The sequence below is a fragment of the Chiloscyllium plagiosum genome, chromosome 15 (genome assembly GCF_004010195.1).
Source record: "Chiloscyllium plagiosum isolate BGI_BamShark_2017 chromosome 15, ASM401019v2, whole genome shotgun sequence".
Classification (NCBI taxonomy): domain Eukaryota; kingdom Metazoa; phylum Chordata; class Chondrichthyes; order Orectolobiformes; family Hemiscylliidae; genus Chiloscyllium; species Chiloscyllium plagiosum.
Genome location: NC_057724.1, coordinates 38,783,637 through 38,793,596, shown reverse-complemented (window position 1 = coordinate 38,793,596; position 9,960 = coordinate 38,783,637). Strand labels below are relative to the sequence as shown.

The following is a 9,960-nucleotide window of genomic DNA, read 5'->3' as shown; positions in this document are numbered from 1 at the left end:
TCCCCTTTCATTATCCGACTGCTTTGGAAAACATAAAAGCTTCTTCCAGACATTTTGGAATCTATGCATTTAAGACTCGTGGTGATCGTGGTTAAAGAAGCAATGTTATCTTTGGGTTTATTAATGCAAGTAGTAGGATGAAATCCATACTAACTGCATTGAATGCAAACGATTTTCTTTGGTTTTGGTAAAGAAAAGGATAACGCTTAGGATAGTATAGTGGCTCAGTGGTTAGTGATACTGCTTCACAGCGCTAGGGACCTCGGGTTCGACTCCCGCCTTGGTGGACTGTGTGTGGAGTTTGCACATCATCCCCATGTCTCTCTGAGATTTTTCTACGACAATCCAAAGACGTGCAGACCCGTTGAACTACCCATAGTATTCTGGGATGTGTTTTGGGCAAATATACGTTGGAGGAATGGGTCTGGGTGGGTTACTCTCGAGAGGGTTGGTGTGCACTTACTGTTTCCACAGTGTAGGGATTCTAATAATGCATGTTCCAGTCCACGTGATGTCAAATAATTTTATCGATTTAAAATGAATTGGAGTACTTCCATTTAACATTAGATCATAACATGCTATATTTAATTTATACATAATAGCGCAAAAACGCATTATCGTCTCCCACTTCCATTCCTGCCAGTGTGCTGCTTCGAGCTGTTTATGACCTTTTCTTCTCCGCTACAGCGGTTCTCATATCCTTTTAGCGTCTTGTGCTTCTTCCAATAACAACCAAAATGTTCCCCGTTTTCTTCTGCTTTTGTTCTACGTTATTGTTCAATGTTAATTCCAGGTTTTATTCTATGTTAATTCATTATTAATATTGTGAACATTTAATTCCTACGGCTAATAAATAAGAACATCAGTAGTTTTTACTTTATATTTCCAGCAAATTACTAGATAGGAATCCCAAATGGAATTCGCAAATCCCAGACATGTCACTTCCTCTAATCTTGTGGCAGCGAGACCAAATTTAGTTGCTCAGCTGCTATTTCAGTTGAAATCTGATAAGTCAGATACATCAGATAAACAATTCAAAGTTTGGAATTTTATTACAATATACTGAATAGCTAGAGGTATCTTCAAGGTATATCTTCAAGGTATTACAAGTGTCTATGGGATCCTGTCATTAGTTATAGATTACGAATGATGAGTAATACTTAAAGAGTACGAACTCTACAAGAGTCCAAACCACCAATCCCGCAAGACCCAAGTACATTTCAGCCTGGTTTCTAATTTAAATTCATGAACTGAACTCACGTTCCACTTGAGCCAAAGAAAATCAAATATACGAAGAGTTTTAAGGAAAGTATTTCGTGAACATTTTGTTTAAAATAGCAAAGTTGAGACCTACCCAGTTTTGCATTTTCCTATTTTGGAAGAAATCTGCCCGAGGTATTTCAAACCAATATTCCGAGGCGTGTGTCGTTTGGGTCCTAGTTCCATGGAGTTTTTGTGTGGCGCTTGCTGGGTTACCATTCCATAGATATTACTTCAATCTACATAGATATGGAAACCAAACTGAACTTTAATTACATGCCAGTGAAAATTTCATAATTTCTTAGTTTGTATTTTTAAATAAATTATTATTATCGATTCTTGAGATCTATTGCAATGCCATCTGATTACTTGGGGAATGTTGCGCTTAAAGGTTCTAATCGGGTTCAATACTGTAAACATTGGGCCAACGTTTCTTGGCAACAGTACAATCAAAATAATTGTGGATTTTGCATATTTCCATATGAATCAATATTTTATGAATTTCCTCAAAAGTACTGAATGAACTAATTTATGTATATTCACTGTGATACAGCAGTTTAATATTTATGTTGCATAATTAAGGAAAATGTCACTCCTGAGCAAATCCCACAGAGGCTTGGGATTTCCATGCAGTTTTAATGCACATCTTTGTTCAGGTGCCCATTCTCCAAGGATCCACTACTGGGAGATTTGGGACTCTGACTCGACTGCAGACCATTGCTGTTCAAACTTTTCCCATGCTGCTAATGCAAATGATCACTTGGCTAACAAGTTCAATGTTTGGTAAACTTTAGCACTGCTGCCCAAATATTATGGAATATAGTTCCAATTATGGAGTCTTACAGATGTACAGCACAGAAACAGACCCTTTGGTCCAACTCATCCATGCCGACCAGATATCCCAACCCAATCTAGTCCCACCTGCCAGCACCAGGCCTCTATCCCTCCAAAACCTTCCTATTCATATACCCATCCAAATGCCTCTTAAATGTTGCCATTGTACCAGCCTCCACCACTTCCTCTGGCAGCTCATTCCATACTCGTACCACCCTCTGAGTGAAAAAGTTGCCCCTTAGGTCTCTTTTATATCTTTCCCCTCTCACCCTAAACCTATGCCCTCTAGTTCTGGACTCCCCAACCCCAAGGAAAAGACTTTGTCTATTTATCCTATCCATGCCCCTCATGATTTTATACACCTCTATAAGGTCACCCCTCAGCCTTTGACGCTCCAGGGACAACAGCCTGAGCCGGTTCAACCCTGGCAACATCCTTGTAAATCCATTCTGAACCCTTTAAAGTTTCACAACATCTTTCCGATAGGAGGGAGACCAGAATTGCACTCAATATTCCAACAGTGGCCTAATCCTCTTCCACTACTCCTGACTTCATTGGTCTGGAGTCCTCAAGAACTGATTCCTGAAGAAGGGCTCATGCCCGAAACATCGATTCTCCTGTTCCTGGGATGCTGCCTGACCTGCTGTGCTTTTCCAGCAACACATTTTCAGCTCTGATCTCCAGCATCTGCAGTCCTCACTTTCTCCAGGAGTCCTCAATCCTATTATTCACTTTAAATCCCTCCAAGGCTTTCATATTAAATATTTTGCCTTGTGCCTGTTCCAGGCAGTCACTTTTTTTCTTATCATATTTTCTGATATCTGATCCTGTTCATCCTTCCATCCCTCCCTTTATTTCACTAATCACCATGGTTGGTCCCATGCTCCAGAATTCTATCCCTAAATTCTCTTGATGTTTACCAAGTTTCTGAATGCAGCTTTTAATATTTCCCTCTCTAGTTATATATTGTCTTCCATCTGATCATGCTTCTGAAGCTCTTAAAAGTATTTTAGAATCTTTAATATTAAAGAATTGAAATAAAATCAATTCTGTCCTCCTAGATTGTGTAACTTCCATTTTCTGGTCAGAAGTATAGGCTAATAGAATTATAGTGAAACTGTAAAAGCTCAGAAAACATAAGAAACAGCTGATATTGCTCTAACACATAACATTGTGTGATCTTTCACCTCAACTCTCGCAGGGTTCATGACAAAGTGGCAATCCATTTCATAAATTTGCAATTGTTCATAAAATGTTTGTGCATTATTCTGATTGTCTTATTGCAAACTATCCATGTAGGAAGTAATAACTGACCTCAATAGACAGAGCATCATTGAGTTAAAGCAGTGAAGCCACAACTACAAGAGTTGTAAGATGTGATGAGAACATACCAAAACCATTTGACTCTCAGAAAGGTTAAGAAGTTAGTTTGCTGAATAGGATTGAGAACACCAGCTCTGCAAAGTCACATCCAAGCTTCACTGACCTTCCACAAAATGGTGTTTTTTCCTTATTTACAGAATAGCCAGAAGAAACATGAACATCTATTCCCCTGCAGAAGGAACACATTATCTCTGGCCCTCCTATAACAGGCACTTTGGTTACCATTGGTAATATGAGCCAATGGGAAGTATGCCATTTTTCAGAAGACTGAATTATTAGCAGTGAAGTATCTAGAGGGGTGGAAGTTAATTCTTTTTTTTGGATTCTCTGGTGAGGGTCTCATTTTTCTTCTGGTGGATCTTTGTGTTCATCCTATTTGAATCACACAGTTTAGGAGAAGGCAAACTGGTGCTGCTGGAATTAATTTCAGTGGACTTGTTTCTATTTTTGTCCTACAGCAGCGGTGGAAAGTGCAACTGTTTTTGTATATTGTATTGAGTTTTGTAAAAGAGTAACGCATAATGACCTAACCTTATGCACTTCTCCGAGTCAGAACAAGCATTCCACTATCTGCGATTATCTATCTGGTGGTTTGGGAGGACGTATTCTTTGGTCGTCTTCCATATATTGAGTCTTAGCAATTGAAAGTTTAATGAAAACCGCAAGACAAATATTTCAGGTACCTGCTGTTTAAATAATTACATGACCATAATACGTCCACGTTTAAGATTTGCCGGAGACATGAAATTCTAGCCAGCTTCTGTGCCTTCCAATGAGCTGGCAAAGCCTATCCAACACTAAAGACGTGACCTTTAATGCGTCAGGGGCAAGCCTATCAGTATTCATATGTCCCTGTAAATGAAATAAAAACTGAAATAACTCCACAGGTCTGACAACATTTGTGGAGGGAGCAAACAGAATGGTATATGCCTTCATTAGGTATTTTTTCCAATCAGCCAGTTCAGAGATATCATCATACACCCCTGGAACAGGTGGGACTTGAACCCGAGCCTTCTGACTCAGGGTAATTGGGTGTAACTGTGTTGCAAGATATCGGAGCCATGATTCTGTCACAATGCTGCAATTAATTGCCGAGGCTGCACTCGCGCTAAGTAAATGTAATGTAGGTTTCCTTTGACGAAGTGAAGTAACAGACTATCTTGTGATAGTCTCCGACTCTGAGGCAACCGGAACATCGTTTGAACAACCTTTCCGGACTTTCAAGTTCGAACGTTCCTACAGCAATAAGGCGGAGTTTTTCGAAGTTTGTACTGCGACAAAAAAAAGTTGTGAAAGCAAGCAGCAGTGGGCAGAGGTCATAAGGTTGGTGTTTATCTTCTCCATTTCTTTAAGGATATTCTTACTCTTTTCTACCCACATTGAGGTGTTTCTTTCCCCCGATGGGGGAAGGGTGTGGGTTCTGGGGTCATTGGGAGGAGTTTCTCTCGCCGGGGGCTGCTGGGCTCTCGGGGAGGTGTTTCCTGAGTGGGCTCTGAACTGACGCTCAATGGAGTGAGGTAAAGGCGCCGGCTGAGAGCAAGCTCAGTCAACAGGTAAGTGGCAGAACGTGAGACTTATTTTCCAAATAGGAAGGGAGCATGATTTTGACCTCTTAGTCTGAAGCTAAGCTGTAAATGCAGCCTTTTACCGGATTGGTTCCGATCATGTTCAGGCGCCTAAAGGCGTTGCTGTCTTAGGAAAATTATTTGTTTTGTTTATCTTTTTGGCGCTTTGAATATGTATGCATTATGTAAGTGTTAGTAGACTCCTGAAACCAACAAGGTGTGTAAATATTCCAGTATGAAAATGTGCCCAGAGCTAGTGCTTTGTGCTGAACTGGGAAGGTTGTTTTTAAATTTACTCTTAAGACGTGGGTGTCGCTGGCTGATCGGCGTTTATTACCCATATACCGTCACTCTTGAGAAAGTGGTGGTGAGTTGGTTTCTTGAACTGATGTAGTCTGTATGCTGTAGGTTTGGCGTTAAGGGAGGGAATTCCAGGATTTGATTTAGCAACATTCAAGGAGTGGCGACATATTTCTAAATCTGGATGGCAAGTGACTTGGAAGGGACTTCCAGGTGGTAGCATTCTTTTGTCTGAAACGTTGATTTTCCTGCTCCTCGCATGCTGCCTTACCTGCTGTGCTTTTCCAGCACCACTCTAATCTAGACAGCATTCCCATATATCTACTGTCCTTGTCTTTCTAGATTAAAGTGCTTGTGGGTTTGGAAGGTGGTGTCTGAGGATCTTTGGTGAATTTCTGCAGTGCATCTTGTGGATAATACACACTGCTGCAACTGAGCATGAGCGGTAGAGAAAGTAGATGCTTGTGGACATGTTGCCAATCAAGTGGGCAGCTTTGTCCTGGATGATGTCAAGCTTCTTGAGTGTTGCTGGAGCGGCACTCATCCAGACACATGGGGAGTATTTCATCTCATTTCTGACTCGTATTTGTAGATGATAAGCTTTGGGGAGCCAGGAGCTGAGTTACTTGCCACAGTATTCATAGTTTCTGACTTGTTTGTAATCACGGTGTTTATGCGGCAAGACCAGTTGAGTTTCTAATCAATGATGTTGTGAGTAAGTCACCACAAGTTACCTTTAATTTAGCTACTTATTAAGGAATTTCACAGAAAATCAAGTACTGAAAAAATGATTTAAACTTTATTGCATTTAGCAATCAAAATAAGACCTCGCAAGTAAATGAGTTAAGCCTCATGTCTCAATTTTCCCTGTTCATTGTTACAGTTTGAAGACACCGCATTCCTGTCATTAACTCCTTAAATTCTTCTGCAGGGCAGTCATTTGCCCTTGTGGCATAAATCAGCCAGTTGTCAAGCAGATGTCAAAACAGTTTTGTTCATGTAGCATTGACTCCTTTTCCCAAGCATGGCTAATTTCTTTCAATTCCTCTAAAAGTTTGTCTTTGTCCTTTAATCGTTTATGCCATGCAGAGTTATTGCTAATTCCTTTATGTTTACCAGTTTATATTTGTTGATTGATGCATTCAATCCATTAGCAGTTATTAAAGTTCTGAAGTTACTATCACAATCTCCCCTCTTTATTCATTATTTTTGATATGATGAACAAACTGTAGTATAATTTATCATTTTCCACCAGATTGGTTCATGTACAAGATGGGTTTCTACACCATGCACAATTTAAAAATGCATTATTTCATTATGCAATACAGATAATCTAATAATCAATAAATGAATTACAGATTAATGATCAGTAAATAAACCACAAACCAAAAATAGAGTAATAAACATGTCAGTAAGGGCAGTAAACTATTACTGTGAAATAATACTACGCAATACGTATTGTGCTTGTAAGATTCTCATGTCTTAATGGAACTAATTTCCTCTTCAACTGCTGCATTTGTTGTTGATGCCAATGGCAAAACATGATTGTAATAGAAACAAGATAGACCAAGTACATAAAATAATAATAACGACTACATGTGAAATAATATGAACCCATGTGGCCATGTGTGTATTTCTTCCCGAATTCCAGATGTCATCTCGCCAAGAATGTTCCTTACAGATTTTAATATCTGTTGATTGTCTGACTATTCTACTAAACTTTAAACGCTCACTTGTGTACCTTTCTCAAAATTCCTACATTTCTTTTAAATATTCCCTTTGCAGGACATTCTGGACCTCATATTTGCTAATATGGCATAACCATTTCCCTAGCTCTGTCAGTCACATCAAAGGTCACAGAGTTTCCCCTCCTGATGTTAACCGATTCAGTTGTTCCTATGTGCATGGGCACTTAAGGATAAATGCAAGACGTCGAATCAGTGATGTGACAAGATGATTCTGATAATCCTTTTTTAGAGATGTTGTGACGCAGTGTTCTCATTTGCCTGCATGCCCAACTTTGATTGTTATCTGAAATGGTACTTAAAATTTTGAGAGTAAATGGGCCTGTTCTTGTGCTGTACAGTTCTTTCTGCCGACAATGTTATGCTAAACATGATGCCAAATTAAATAATCCATTCTGCCTGCCCTTTGTCCATATCCCTCCATTCCTTGCATGTTTATGTGCTTATCAAAAAGGGCCTTAAATGCCAATCATATCTGCCTCCTCCACCACACCCCTGGCAACGCATTCTAGACTCCTTCCACACACTCTCCTTGCCCCTCATATCTCCTTTGAACTTCCCCCTCACACTGAAATGCATGCCCTAGGATTAGATATTTCAACTTTGTGGAAAAAGATCCTGACTGTTGACCCTATCTGTCCATTCCATAATTTTATAGACTCTATCAAGTCTTCCCTCAGCCTCCTTCGCTCCAGAGAAAACGATGAGTTTTTCTAGTCTCTCCTTATAGTTCGTAAACTCTAATCTAGGTAGCATCCTGGTAAACCTCTTCTGCACTGTCTCCAAAGCCTCCACATCCTTCCTATAATGTAGCAAGCAGAATTGAACACAATACTCTGTGTGGCCTCAAAGTCTAGAAAGCTGCAACATGACATCCTAACTCTTGTACTCATTCCCCAACCAATAAAGGCAAGCATGCCTTATGCTTCCTTTACCACCTGATCTACTTGCATGGCCATTTTCACAGAGATATGGGCTTGAAACCTAAGATCCCTCTATACAACAATGCTGTTAGGGGTCCTGCCATTAACTGTATACGTTCCTTAACATTTGATCTCCCAAAGTGCAGTGTCTCATAATTGCCTGGATTAAAGTTAATGTACCATTTCTGTGTTCATATCTGCAACGATCTATATTTGACTACCTTCTGCACTATCTGCCGATCATTGTATTGTCTGCAAATTTACTGATCCACCCTTTTACGTTTTCTTCCAAGTCATTTTAATGTATCATAAACAGTACGGTTCGCACTATGGATCCTTGTGGAACACCACTAGTCGCAGATGTTCAACTTGAAAAACATCCTTCCACCACTATCTTCTGTCTTCTGTGGGAAAGCCAAGTTACTGTGGATCACATGCATTTTAATTTTCTGGATGAGCGTACCATGAGAGACCTTGTCAAAAGGCTTACTAAAATCCATGTAAACAATGTCCACTGCTCTACCCTTATCGATCACCTGTATCAACCCCTTGAAAAATTAAATCAAGTTAGTAAGACATGACCTACACTGTACAAAGCCATGCTGACTGACACTAATCAGGCCATGCTTTTCCAAATGCGTGTAAATCTTTTCTGTAAGAATTCTTTCCAATAGCTTTCCAATCATCAATGTGAGTTTCCCCAGTCTACAGTTTCCTGGATTATCCCTATTTCCCTTCTTTTACAGAGGAACAACATTAGCCACTTGTCAGTCCTCAAGGACCTCTCCAGTGACTCATGAGGATACAAAGATCTTGGTCAGTCTTCTCTCTTGTCTCTCTCATAACCTGGGGTAGATACCATCGGGTCCTGGGGACATATTCACCTTAATGCTCTTCAAGCAACCCAACACCGCTTCTTGATCTCAAAATGCCCTAGCATATTAGCAGGCTCCACACAAATCTCTCTATCCTTCATACCGTTCTCCTGGTTGAATAGCAATGCAAAGTTCTCTGCCTGCAAGCACAAATTCCCTCCTTTTATCCTTGAGTGGTCCTACTATTTTGCTAGTTGTCATCTTGTTTGAAATATATGTGTAAAATGTGTCGGGATTGTCTTTAAACTTGCTTGCCAAAGTCATTTCATGGCCCCTTATTGCTGTCCTAATTCCGTGCTTGAGTTATTACCTGCTGAGTACAGTTAACTTTCTTTCATTACCACTAGATTCAAAACCACATAAGGCTTGTACAGTTGTACAAATGGGATAGGGCCATACCATAGTTTTATGTCTGTTGGCATTCCTTAAGTGCTGCCCCTTCAGCTCGACGAGCTTCTGACATGCTCTTGTGGTGACTGAGTCTATGCAGCAAGTCCAGTTGAGTTTCTGGTCAATGGTAACAGCAAAAATGTTGATCATAGGGGATTCAGTGATGGTAATACTATTGAATGTCAAAGGGTGGTGGTTAGATTGTTTCTTATTGGAAATGCTCATTGCCTGCCATTTGTGCAGTATGAATATTGCGAAGGCTCTATGTAAGTTATGATTAACATTCTCCACTGTCATGCCAACTGCAGACTTTTGGAATTTTAGAAAAAATGTAGATTCTCGTTTGTACTTTTTACAGTTGGCAGATTTTTTGTGCGTTTGGCTAAATTATCTTCAGTCAAAATAATATTTTTATATTTAGGCAATAAGTTTAAATGTTTTAGTAGGATCAGAGGTGGGGGTAAAAGAGGGGGAGGTGTGGCATTGCTTGTCAAAGATAGTATTACAGCGGTGGAAAGGACGATGGATGAAGACTCGCCATCTGAGGTAGTTTGGGCTGAGGTTAGGAATAGGAAAGGTGAGCTCACCCTGTTAGGAGTCTTTTACAGGCCTCCTAATAGTCCTAGAAACGTAGAAGAAACGATTGTGAGGATGATTCAAGAGAAGAGTGAAAGTAATAGAGTGG

General features: G+C 40.0%; 1 protein-coding gene and 1 long non-coding RNA gene across 5 annotated transcripts in view; one reads left to right on the top strand and one right to left on the bottom strand.

The window, feature by feature from the left end:
- The window catches only part of LOC122557246, a 14,970-nt gene extending 10,724 nt beyond the window's left edge, over positions 1–4,246 (bottom strand). Inside the window, exons 1-3 of one of the 2 annotated variants that reach the window (XR_006313777.1) lie at positions 4,161–4,246; positions 1,355–1,499; positions 744–765 (exon numbers count right to left, since the gene is read on the bottom strand). This is a non-coding gene — a long non-coding RNA (uncharacterized LOC122557246). Of the gene's footprint in view, positions 1–743; positions 766–1,354; positions 1,500–4,160 lie in introns of those variants that run through there. The other variant, XR_006313776.1, reaches the window with a different exon arrangement.
- A 233-nt stretch (positions 4,247–4,479) lies between these two features.
- The window catches only part of LOC122557245 (membrane transport protein XK-like), a 40,553-nt gene continuing 35,072 nt past the window's right edge, over positions 4,480–9,960 (top strand). The window contains exon 1 of one of the 3 annotated variants that reach the window (XM_043704739.1): positions 4,480–4,800. The gene's annotated coding sequence lies outside the window, so the exon portion shown is untranslated. Of the gene's footprint in view, positions 4,801–4,823; positions 5,031–8,804; positions 8,827–9,960 lie in introns of those variants that run through there. The other 2 variants (XM_043704740.1, XM_043704741.1) reach the window with 2 other exon arrangements.